Source organism: Rhinatrema bivittatum, chromosome 16 (assembly GCF_901001135.1).
Source record: "Rhinatrema bivittatum chromosome 16, aRhiBiv1.1, whole genome shotgun sequence".
Lineage (NCBI taxonomy): Eukaryota > Metazoa > Chordata > Amphibia > Gymnophiona > Rhinatrematidae > Rhinatrema > Rhinatrema bivittatum.
This window is the reverse complement of record NC_042630.1, coordinates 71,308,828-71,322,174: the sequence shown is the minus strand read 5'-3', so window position 1 is coordinate 71,322,174 and position 13,347 is coordinate 71,308,828.

Below are 13,347 nucleotides of genomic sequence, written 5' to 3'. Positions count from 1 at the left end.
TTACCTGCTATTAAGTTCACTTAGAGAATAGCCACTGCCATTAGCAATGGTTACATGGAATAGACTTAGTTTTTGGGTACTTGCCAGGTTCTTATGGCCTGGATTGGCCACTGTTGGAAACAGGATGCTGGGCTTGATGGACCCTTGGTCTGACCCAGTATGGCATTTTCTTATGTTCTTAAATGTCTAGCAGAGCTAGCAAGTATGATTGACCTTTGTCGAGGCCCATCAGGTTGTTGTTTGTTAAAGAGAGTAGGAGAGATTTTGTGTTTCTGCGTTTCCTGAATCCGAATTGTGATGGGTATAGAATGTCGTGGGAGTCGAGGTAGTCTGTGAGTCGAGTATTGACCAGTTTTTCCATTAGTTTGGCTATGAATGGTAGGTTGGCAATGGGGCGGAAATTTATGGGGTTGGATGGGTCCAGGTTAGGTTTTCTTAGTAATGGTTTCAGAGAGGCTGTTTTTAAAGCATCCGGGACTGTTCCATGAGTGAGAGAACAATTTATGATGTCGGTCAGAGGTTTGGTGATGGTGTTTGGGATTGTGAGAAGGAATTTGGTCTATTGGGTGCGATGCAGGCTTCATTTTCTTGATGATAGATTCGATTTCCAAGGCTGATGTAGGATCAAAAGATTCTAGTGACTGTTTGTGTGTCGATGGGGCATGGTTTTGGTCAGGATGAGGCTGGAAGTTTGGAGTGAGGTTGGAAGATGTCAGCGGAATAAGTACATTTTTTATTTTGTTGTCGAAGAAAACTGCCAGCTCAGATGATTTGTTTTGTGCTTCTTCTGGGATGATTGGAGGAATAGGGGTGGTGAGTGCTGCAACATATGAGAATAGTGTTTTAGGGTCATATAGGAAGCAGTGTATTTTTTTGGCGTAGAAATCCCTTTTGGTACGAAGAATGGTGGCCCTATAGTAGCTCATTGCGGTTTTGTAGTAGGCCAGTGTGGTGGTGGTGGGATCCTTCCGCCAGAGTTGTTCTTTATGTTGTAGGTCTTGTTTGAGTTTTCTTAATTCTGATGAGAACCAGGGATTTTTGTTAGTACGGGCAGGATTGATGTCTTTGGAAGTCAAGGGGCATATTTTATCAGCTGCTGAGCGAGTGATAGTTAGCCAAGAGTTCATGGCAGTGTCCACATTTGTGAGGTCCAGGTTAGTTAGGTCCTTGGTGAGAGTGTAGCTGAGGGCTTCCATGGAGCATGGTTTTCTGAATTGGATTGAGGATTTAGGAATATTGGTGGTCGGTTTTTTCTTTATGGATAGTTCGGTTTCTATCATCGAGTGATCTGACCAGGGGATGGGGGTACAGGAAGGAAGAGGAGAGATTGGATCATTTGTGAATATTAAGTCTAGCGGTGTCCTGCTTTGTGCGAGGGTTTGTTAATAATTTGTTTGAAGCCCATGGCCATGAAGGAGGAGAGGAGGGCTTCACAGTTGGCGGAGGGAGATGGGGAGTCAACATGAATGTTGAAGTCTCCTAGCAGAATCGCTGGTGAGTTGGTATTGATGTGTTTAGCTACTAGTTCTATGAGAGGCGATGGGTCGGAGTCTAGGAGCCCAGGCGGGGCGTAGATGAGACAGATTTGGAGCTGGGTGGATTTGAATAGTCCGATTTCGAGTTTGGTCGAAGTTTTAATTGTGTGCTGGGCTTTAGTTCTTTTTTTGCGGCTAGCAGTAATCCTCCCCCTCTCTTTTTAGTTCTGGGGATAGAGAAAAAGTCGTATAGTTGTGTCGGTAATTGGTTGATTACGGGTGTATCCGTGTTTTTTAACCAGGTTTCGGTAATAGCACACAGGTCCGGTTGGGTGTCCAGTAGGTAGTCATTGAGAAGTGAGATTTTTTTGACAGGGATTGGGAGTTGAGGAGGGTTAGTGTGATTAAAGATAGGCCTAGGAATTGGGTTAGAGGGGAAATCATGATAGGGATCAGAGATCTCTTAGAACATTGTAGCTTGAATAAGGGTGAGTTAATTCTGTTGAGGGATGAGTGTGGGATAATAGGGATAGGGAAGGTTTGTATCATGTTTGTTGTAAGAGTAGGGGTGATAGTTAAAGCCAGCGGGGGGTAGGTTGGGGGAGGTAGAGGTGAGTGGATGCTGGAGTGGATAGAATGAGAGCTGGAGTGGTTGGATGAATGCTAGAGTGGATAGAATGAAAGCTGGAGAGGCTGGATGGATGCTGGAGAGGCTGGATGGATGCTGGAGCGGCTGGAGTGGATGCTGGAATGAATGATGGAGTGGCTGGGCGCGTGTTTGAGGAGAGCTGTTGAAGGAGCGCTTAGGTTAAGAGCGGGTGGAATATCGGTTGATGTTAGCGTGGGTGGCTTCTGCTTCAATGATCTGCTTCGCACTAAGGGGCGGGCCCCTTTGGCATGCGACGCCTGGATCCGCCTGAGCCCTTTATGGAGCAGCGAGAGCTGACGGGGCTTCCGGGACGGGCTTACCGGTTTCCTTTTCTTTTTTTGTTTTCCTTAAGTTCCTTTGTTTCAGGTCGCCGCCATGCTGTTTTTATTTATTTTTTCTTACTGAGGCGCCGGTTTTTAATTTTTTGAGGGACCACCTCGGAGGCCTTGCGGGAGGCTTGTCCCGAGGCCACCTCCCCTGGCCCCGATGGGCCAATGCTAACCGCGCGGGGAGGGCCGACCCGAGCCGAGGGTGGAGCGCAGGACGGCGTCGCAAGAAGAAATATTACATTTTATTACATATTCAAATTACATATACAAATTCCTTTTTCAAAATTACATATACTCATAGACACTCTCATCCTGAACATGGATAAAAGTCAACCCTATCTACTTGCTCTCCTAGATCTATCTGTGGCCTTCGACACAGTCAACCATGCAATTCTCTTAGACTGTCCTGCAGACATAGGAATCACTGGAACCGCACTCAGCTGGTTTAAATCCTTCCTTTGTAACAGGTCTTTCAAGGTCAAACAACAAAGAATCTCATCCGGTCAGCTCCAACCTGGGAGTCCCCCAAGGATCTTCCCTCTCACCAACCCTTTTCAACATTTACCTTCTCCCTCTCTGCCACCTACTTACTAAGCTAAAGTTTACACATTACCTCTATGCGGACGATGTACAAATTCTCATCCTGATCACTGAATCTCTACATAAAACCCTAAGCTTCTGGAATAGCTGCCTCCAGTCAATCAACATTCTCCTCTCCAGTCTCAATCTAGTCCTCAACACCAACAAGACAGAGATCCTCATCATCTCCCAGGAGGCCAACAACCCTCTTCTTAACGCACCAATCTCTTCTCATTTCGCTAACCTTAATCACTCGCCTCATGTGAGAGATCTTGGCGTTCTCTTGGCAACCAGCTAAACCTTAAAACATTTGTAAACACCACCACTAAGGAATGCTTTTTCCAACTGCAAGTCCTAAAAAAGCTGAAACCCCTCCTACACTTTCATGACTTCCACATGGTACTTCAATCCATCATCCTCTCAAAAATTGACTACTGTAACTCTCTTCTTCTCGGCCTTCCGGCCAACACCATCAAACCCCTACAGATGCTGCAGAACTCTGCCACCAGGATTCTAACACAAAAAAAAAGAGATCACATTACTCCTATCCTCCATAACCTCCATTGGCTTCCCATCAAATTCAGAATCCTCTATAAAGACCTTACTATAATTCACAAAGCCTTGCACAATCTTTCCCCTCTTGATCTTACCATCCAACTGCGTCCTCATACTTCCACCAGACCGATCAGAAGAGCTTATCAAGGCACTTTGTACGCCCCTCCAGCAAAATCATCCTTAAGGATGGTTTTTGAGCTTATGTTATACACTGTTCCTTGTAAAGGCTCTGCCTATATATCCTTGTTGTAAGTTATCTGTAAAGCGGCACGATGTGCAAACGGTTGCCGGTATATAAAATTAAATAAAATAAAAAAATAAAAGGAAAGGAGCCTTATCTACAGCAGGTCCCCCACAATGGAATGCACTCCCCCCAGACCTCCGACAAGAACCATGTCCTCTGTCATTAAAAAAAACCTCAAAAATGTGGCTTTTCAGACTAGCATTTCCCAAATGATTTTATTTATTTATTTATTTAAGTCTTTTCTATACCGTCGTTAAGTATATTCCGTTACAACGGTTTACAGTAGGCACATAAATATAGTTATGCTGAGACATTAATTTACACAAGTGCCATATCGTTTCGGTACATAGTTTTTTAAAATAACATAATTGAAATGTGATATAATATTGTTTGGAGTGTTTTTATTTTTTCGGAATTAAAGTAATACTAACTTATAAGTGTCACTTTATCTTATCAAAATGGGTGATAAAATAAAGTAATATAGAATAAAATACAGCTCCACACGGATTGATTGTGGTGGTGTGTGTTTGATTTTTCATTTGTTGCTACCTCGCACTTCCCCGGTTTCACTACTCTCCCACTCTTTTTTGATACGCTTGCTTAAATAGCCAGGTTTTTAAGTGTTTTCAAAAGGATTTATTGTCACTTTGTAACCTTAACTCTAAAGGCATGTATTCCACAGAATGGGTCCTGCCAGAGACAAAGCTTTCTCTCTTACTTGGGTGAGTCTTGCTGTTTTTATTGATGGAACTTAAGGAGTGCTTTGTTAGCTGATCTTAGATTTCTCTTTGGTACGTGAACGCAGAGGGCAGTGTTAAGCCAATCTGCATTTTCGTTGTGTATTAATTTATGTATGGTGCAGAGTGTTTTGTATTGAATTCTTTGTTCGACTGGTAGCCAGTGTAACTCGGCTAGGGTTTCTGTGATGTGGTCTTTTTTACTTTTTCTGGTCAGAATTCTTGCTGCGGTGTTTTGTAGAATTTGTAGTGGTCTGAGTGATGTGTATGGTAGACCTAGTAGTAAGGCATTACAGTAGTCGGTGCTCGCAAAGATCAGTGCTTGTAGTACTGTACGAAAGTTTTTAGTTGTTAGTAGTGGTTTGAGTCTTCTGAGAACCCTGAGTTTGGCATATCCTTCTCTCACTTTTAAGGATATATGTTGTTTTAGGCTTAATTCTGAGTCTATTATAACGCCTAGGTTCCGTACTTTTTCTGCTAGTTCTATTTTTTGGTTGTTTTTGAGTGTGATTGTATTTTGAATGATTTCATTCTTTTTGCGTTCTAAGTGTAGGAACTCTGTTTTTTCAATGTTGATTACTAGCTCCATTTGGTTTAGTAGTTGTTTTATGATATCAAGGTACATATTGGCTAAGTTTAGTGTTTTTTCCAGAGTTTCATCTATAGGTAGTATTAGCTGAATATCGTCAGCGAATATATAGTGTGTTATGCCTAGACCGGCTAGTAGGTGGCACAATGGTAATAGGTAAATGTTAAAAAGGGTAGCAGATAGAGCTGACCCCTGTTTGTAGGTGTATTTTCTCTGACATTACGTCTTTGATTTGAACTTGGAAATATCTGTTGGTTAGATAAGATCTAAACCATTTGATAGTTGTGTTACTTAACCCTATTTCTTTTAGTCTATTTAAAAGAATTTCGTGATTTACAGTATCAAATGATGTCTGCCTAACCTATTCATTTTATCATGCCTTTATTATGTTTCCCTCTATTCGGGATTCACTGTTCCTACCTAGCGTCTAAAGTTAATCAAGCTCTCCCTTACAAGAGTAATTCCCTCGAGATTTTTACGTTCCCTCAGAGCTGGACTTCTGGCTAAGATCGCTTTCAGATTCACACTTCTATTTAAGATCCATTATGAACTGGAAGTTTTCCTCCACCCTTTTCCCACTTGAAATGTCATTTGTCTTCTGGTTCAAAAAATGTGTAATTTGTGTTTATTAAGTATTTATTGAGTTATGTTCTTCTCCCAGGTTGTATCTCATTGGGCAATTTCAAAGTCCCTGTACCCCAGTTATTTGTATTCCCTCTTGTTCCATGTAACGCTCCCATGCGATGTTAATTTCATTATAAAGCGGTGTGATTTGTATTCTATACAGGAATGTCGGTATATAAAAGTTAAAAATAAATAAATATATTGAAACGTTTTCATCCTTTCATCCAGACAAATTCTGCACCATCTTACAATCCTTGATAGTCAGTGGCCTAGACTACTGCAATGCACTTTTAGTCAGCTTACATGATATTGCTATTCGCCCTCTGCATCTGATCCAGAACTCTTCCACCCGTATTTTGACCGGCGCGTCTCTCAAAGGCCATATATCTCCCATTTTGTACTCACTATGTTGGTTACCTATTCAGTATAGAATCCAATACAAAATCCTTTCCATTATTCATAACTTACTTTACAATGACTCCTCCACCTGGTTATATACTCAACTTCACGTTTCTCAACCCAATTGGAACCTCCAGTCTATGCATAAAAACCTATTACATGTGCCCACCATCAGAGTAGCAAGACTTGATATCACGAGAAGACATGTCTTCTCAGTCGCTGGTCCTCTAATCTGGAACTTGATTCCGGATGATCTAAGACAGGTGTTATGCGCGCCGGCCACGGCAGACCGGCGGCTCAGCCCCCTCACCTCAATCCTCTGGCTGCTCCTGGTGCCTCCGGCTCTGCTGCAACTCCTGATGCTCCGCAGAGAGACGCTGTCCTGACCAGCACCGTGCCCCTCCCTAGGCGCTTACGCGTGCACAGCTAGTTCTTAAATAGGGCCCGCAGCAGGAATCTGGCCATGGCCCTGGATGATGACGTCGGCAGAGCTCCAGTATATAAGCCCAGGCTCTGCTTCCTCAAATTGCCTTTGCAACAGGTCCCCTCGCTAGTCAAGTATTCGTTGCCTCTTCAGTTCCTGGTTCCCGATCCTGATTGCCGTCGTTTCTGTTTCCTTGTTCCTTCCTCTCTCCTTCAGATTGCTGACCTGGTTTGACCTCTGCGTTACCTGACTACTCCGTTGCCTCTCTCCAGCCCCGGAGCTCTGCATCGCTTGACTACGCATTGCTTCTCTCCAGCCCTGAACTTCTGCTTCGTCTGACCATCCTTTTGACTCTCTCATCTAGACTTCAGCCTTGCTTGCCACTGCTTCCAGATTGCTGCCAGCCCTGATCCCAGCTTGCTTAAGATGCCTCTTCAGCTTTTGTCCTGGATGTGGTTCATTCAGGCTTTGGCCTGCTCTTGCTTGGGCACCCTCTGTCAAGACTGTGATCCTCCTAGTGCCCGGGTCTCCGCCTCATCCAGTACAGACTGATACCTACACTAATTGCTGCATCTGGGCTGACCTCGATCCACCCATCAACGACCACTGACAGAGGCCACCTAAGTCCAGCTGACCCTGGCACCCAAAGGCTCAACCCGCAGGGAACGAGGGCTGGTATTGGTGAAGCGCCAGCCGGCCTCCGTTCATCAGCCCTCTCTGCCTGCCGACGGTGGGGACCTGTAGGATCCCTCCTACGGGTAGCGTCAACCCCACCTCAGCCCAAGAGTCCACCTCCAGCACAACAACAGGTTACCACCTACAAAGAATTTAAAAAGAAAATTGAAACCTCTCTTTTCTCAATGGACTTTAATAACATCCTGGCATCTTAAATGTAACATCTTTTCGCACGGCACTTATATGCCTTAATCATCTATTATGTATGAATTGCCCTTACAGGTAGCCTTTATTTCAATCTTGTTTTTATTATATTTTTATTCTTTTGTACCTCCATGCTTATTTTGTTGTTTATTTTTTATGTCAAATATTTATTTTGTTTGTGATTTTCCAATTATGCATGTTAGACATACATATACACATGTATATGGTACTGTAAACCATTTTGATCTACATTGTCTGTAAAAGCGGTATACAAACATTTTAAAATAAATAAATAAATAAATGTGGAGACAGCAGCAGCCAGAACAGGAGCTACTGGTAACAATAGCACCAAGAGTCAGTCTTGTTTGACTATTGTGTGTTTTATTTTTGTAAACCACTATGACCATGGGAGCATGTGGTATAGAAATGATTTTAAATAAATAAATAAACAAATAAATATGCATGCTCACAGGCTTCTGGACCAACAGGAAATCATGGAGAAGATGGGCTCTGTGCATGTTAAGGCTCTCAGGCCTGTTGCTGACTGCCTTTACTGGTTACAGTTAAGAGAACAGGGGTCCTGTTTCTCATGACTCTATCCACTGATTTTCTGACCCTATTTGGGAACCAATTATGTAAATGATCCCTTGTTAAGGAAGCCAATCAGCTCTAGGGTCTGGAAGCAATAGCATAAACTCTATATTTATCTTAGGGTAAATAAAACTGTATTTCATATTATCATGCAATAAAATGGAAGAGGGTTGACAGGAGAAAAGCAAATTAGAAAGAGGGGAAGAAGGAAAGGTGGACTGATGGAAGAATGACAATGGGTGAAAGAGAGCTGAATGAGAGACACAGTGAGAATAAGCAATCCCCAGTGAAAATGTGAGTGCTTATTTTTCACTTTGTCCACACAGTATTTCCATATTGTGTAAGCACCCCCACTCCCACAGCAGAGGTCTTGCTCCATCCCTGGGAGCTAGAATTCTATGTTGGGGGCCATCGTAAAGAAAGGGAACTACATCCCTGAGTGTCAGATAAAGGGAAAGGGGCAATGTCACTGAGTGTCTGGTATAAAAGGGGCGGTGTAGCTGTGTGTATGAAAGAAGTGTGTTCTTAGCGGGACTGAATGGGGGGGGGGGGGGGGGCGCTAATATTGCTGCTGACCATGCTATACCTGTTCTGTAGTGGGTGTGTCCACATGTGAGGGAAGCTTGCAGGGCTGCTGTATCTGTTTTGGGGAAAGGCAATGTGTGTGTAGTGAAGAGGGGAAGGGAAAGAAAGCATCACTGCTGCTGTTGCCCATGCTGAACCTATTCTATGATGGGGCAGTGTGCACTCATTTGTAGACATTTGCCTAGGCTGTTCCTATTCTGAGGTGGGGTAGTGCACGTGTGTGTGTGTGTGTGCGCGCACAAGAGAAGCTTGTACTGCTGCTGACGCCCATGCTGTACGTGTGCTGTGATGAGGAAGTGTAGGTGTTGGGTGTGGGAGAAGAAAAAGAGCTGGCATTGCTGCTGCATGTTTGTCTCAATTTTAAGGCCTCATTTACTAAGACTTTTTCCCCCATATCTATGAGGAAAAAAAACCCCATAGTAAACCAGGCCCTCAACTTTTAAAACAGTAAACCCATCAACAGATGCAACTGTCAAAAAGCTCCAAAGAAATCAACACAGGATCACACAGAAGTATAATTTAATAGGATTATAAATACATAAACATAATAAACCCTTGAATTCTTCCACTGAAAAACTCATATATATCATACTATATATGTAGATGAGGACAACAATATAAATTTACTGCCCTCAATTTGTAACAAACAATAACATCACCTGTAGTACTCCCAATGTAGCGCTGCACTGTTTAGACTTTTAGGAGTTACTCTGCAAAAGCATTTAGGGGCATAAAACAGTTCAATGCGTGTAAATGGCCAGGGCTCAGAGCGAGTACAAGTTTGGGCCAAAGCCAGTTACACACATAATTTTACGTGAACTGCAGCGAGGCGTTCCAGGAATGGAGTTGAAACTTACGCACATACTTTTTAGATTTTAAACATAGGTGTGGGTTAAGTTACACATAAGTTATGACCTCCAAAGAAGAGAGATGTAACTTTTAGGGATGTGAATCGTTTTTTTGACAATTTAAAATATCGTCCGATATATTTTAAATCGTCAAAAATCGTTAGAGGCGATATTTAATAGGAATTCCCCCGATTTATCGTCAAAAATCGTAAATCGGGGGAAGGGGGAGGGCGGGAAAACCGGCACACTAAAACAACCCTAAAACCCACCCCAACCCTTTAAAATAAATCCCCCACCCTCCCGAACCCCCCCCAAAATGTCTTAAATTACCTGGGGTCCAGTGGGGGGGTCCCGGTGTGATGTTCCACTCTCGGGACACGGGTGCATTTGATAGAAATGGCGCCGGCGCTACCTTTGCCCTGTCATATGACAGGGCAAAGGTAGCGCCAGTGCCATTTTGGTTCCTGTCCCCGACGTCGCGAGCGTAGGAGATCGCTCCCGGACCCCCGCTGGACCCCCAGGGAGTTTTGGCCAGCTTGGGGGGGGGCCTCCTGACCCCCACAAGACTTGCCAAAAGTCCAGCGAGGGTCCGGGAACGACCTCCTGCACTCGAATCGTGTTGCCATAATGCAAAATGGCGCCGGCCATATGGCCATATTGCCGTACTGCAAAATGGCGCCGGCCATATTTACGGCAACACGATTCGAGTGCAGGAGGTCGTTCCCGGACCCCCGCTAGACTTTTGGCAAGTCTGTGGGGGTCAGGAGGCCCCCCCCAAGCTGGCCAAAAGTCCCTGGGGGTCCAGCGGGGGTCCGGGAGCGATCTCCTACGCTCGCGACGTCGGGGGACAGGAACCAAAATGGCGCCGGCGCTACCTTTGCCCTGTCATATGACAGGGCAAAGGTAGCGCCGGCGCCATTTCTATCAAATGCACCCGTGGCCCGAGAGTGGAAGATCACACCGGGACCCCCCCAACTGGACCCCAGGTAATTTAAGACATTTTGGGGGGGGGGGGTCGGGGTGGGTTTTAGGGTTGTTTTAGTGTGCTGGTTTTCCCGCCCTCCCCCGATTTACACGATATTTAAAAAAACAAAAACTGCGACGATCCGATTCCCTCCCCCCCCCAGCCGAAATCGATCGTTAAGACGATCGATCACACGATTCACATCTCTAGTAACTTTGTGCAAATTAATCTGTGCCACATACCATGCCAATAAGTCTTAACATTTTCAATATGATTACACTCATAAATTTGCTTTGAAAACATTGACTAAAGTCTGTGTGTACAATTTTTATACAGACTTTGAACCTACCCGCCCTAAGCTTTTCTGATCAAAGTCCCAGTGTAACAGCGAGTCCCTCCTTTGGGTGCCTCCTGGTAATGTAAATGTGGGTGGGTGCATGTCTGCTCTGCGACTCCCTGTGGGTGTTTCCCGCTTTGTGAATCCCAGCAGGCAGCAGGTGCTAGCTCTACCTGCATCTCTTGCCTCTCTGTGACTCCAGGCAGCTGAGACCTCTATGCACGTAAAAGACATATGTGTGTATGTTATCGTGTGTCTGTGCTCTAATCCTCGGCTCAGCTGTATCTTGGTTTTCTACTTACTGCATTACCTTGTCTGTCCACATGTTACTGCAGGAGAAGAACAGGATGCACTCTTCACTCAGCAATTGTCATTAGAGAGAGTAGAACAGCTATTTCCCAATGTATGAGGTGTGTGGCAACAGAAGATTAATAAAAAATAAAAATCACATTCTGACCTTTCTATTCCATTGCCATTCTGCAGCAGCTAAGCAAAAGTATGATCAATAAACAGAGGCAGATGTGATCCAGGAATCACAAGATAGAGAGAAAACACACACAATGAGGCAGCATGCAAAAAGAGTAGCAGAACAGAAACACTTATGACAGGTAGCCACGAAGAGAGCATATATACACAGCTACTTCCAGCCCTAGGAGAAGAATTTAATACCAGCAAATAGGACATTCTGAGTTGCCTCTTTCACAGCCATTCTGCAGTAATTGAGAGTCTGATGTAATAAGACCTGAGAAAAAACACATGCACTATTTTCTTTACCTACATGCTAAAAAAATTAAAAAGTTATCTTCCGCTGCAGCAAGCTAATGCATCGGGAATTTAAAAGTGCATGTATAAAACATGTTTTGTGCACAAAGCATATTATCTACAACTAAAATATTATGTTCTATGCGCATAAACTATGAGTGCAGGATCCCCGCAGCACAAATTCCAGCTTCAGCCCCACAGACTAACATTAACCCCAGAAACTTCGCTTCCCCTCTGAGCAGAAGTTACACTTCCAGCATTAAGAAACCCAAGTTAATCCAATGTACCTCTCTGCACTGGGGAGTAATAGCCAATGCCTTAACTGCCATGGAATTTGCAAGGAAAAGCGTCAATTTATGCCAATTAACTCCTTGTTAAATTGGGAGTAATGTGCATGATTACGCATTAACATGTGCATGCAGCCAAGCACTCCTTATCACATCAGGTCCTGAGTGACAACGTGACAGTAAAAAGCAGAACCACACATACAGGAATCCAAAAAAACATTCATATGCGCAGCAGCTTCCACCACTGGACAGCGGCTTTCAAAAAGCTTTGAGGATTAACTGTCCGACTTCTCCCTAAATTAAAAGGAGATGCATCCAGTGCTACCCTGAAAAGTACTTCCAGAAAGAAACAGCAAACACTTTAAACAAAAGCCACCATGACTGAGACTGAATATGCAGAATACGTAAATGCTCCTTAAAACTGTACCAATTGTAATTTAGAAAATAAAATACGACTGCCACTTGCAATTCTTAGGCTTCCCCTGAGGCAGCCATCTTCAGAAGAGTCACAAAGGACACACCCTGCACTGGCCAAATGTTACCTCCCAGGTATTTTTGGAACAAACCAGAAAGCAAAATTTGGGACACAGATATAGGGTAAATGCTCTAAGCTAGGTTTTAAACCGTCTGTGCCTAGTATACTGTGGGGTTTGTAATCCCTGCTTCATTCTATTTTAAAAGTGCCACTGTAGGTACCAAAAGACACTAGGAAGAGGGCGGATTTAAGATTATGGCATCCTTAGGCAGAGGAGCATAAATCAGACAGCAGCAAGCTCAGTTTTTTAGTGCCTTCAGAATTTGGCACCCAAGATTTGTGCCTATGTTGCCTGGGCCTAAATCCTGCCCTGATCAGCAGGCAGACAGGAAGCCCAGTACTAACTTAAAAGAGTCCTACAGAAACCAGGCCATGCCAATTTGACCATCGGCAAGGCTCAGAAATTGCTTTCAAGTATCATCAGATTTTTTTAGGATGAAGGAATTCCCTATATTCTGGCAGGGAGGAAGGGGTTCACTGCAAGTTAACACAGAAACAAAACCTGTAAGGCTGGTCCCCATGGCTCAGTGGCAGGCCTGGTTCTTAATTCCTAAACTTACTTTCTGCTTCGCAGGCTGGCAGGGGATACTGTGAAGGCAGCATTCACAGGCCTTGGCACCAGGAGAAGCCCAGCCATCACACAATGGCAACACCACCTAGTGACCAGATTTAGGGTATACACGTATCAGGCTCCAAAGGGAGCTGTAGTCTATAGCCTCTGGCTGAGACTGTCATTGCAATAGCTGGACTATATGGGATGAAGGAAAGAATTACAAATAGTTGTGAATGGTTCCAGGCTGGTTACAACTGACCAAAACGCCCAAAATGAGCAGGAGGAAACTGCTAGGCCAAAAAAAAAAAAACACAAAACAAAACAGATTAATTTTAGTTTAAATGAAAGAAACCTTTACTATTGCACATACTGAACAGTCCATGATTAGACCTTTGCAAGTCT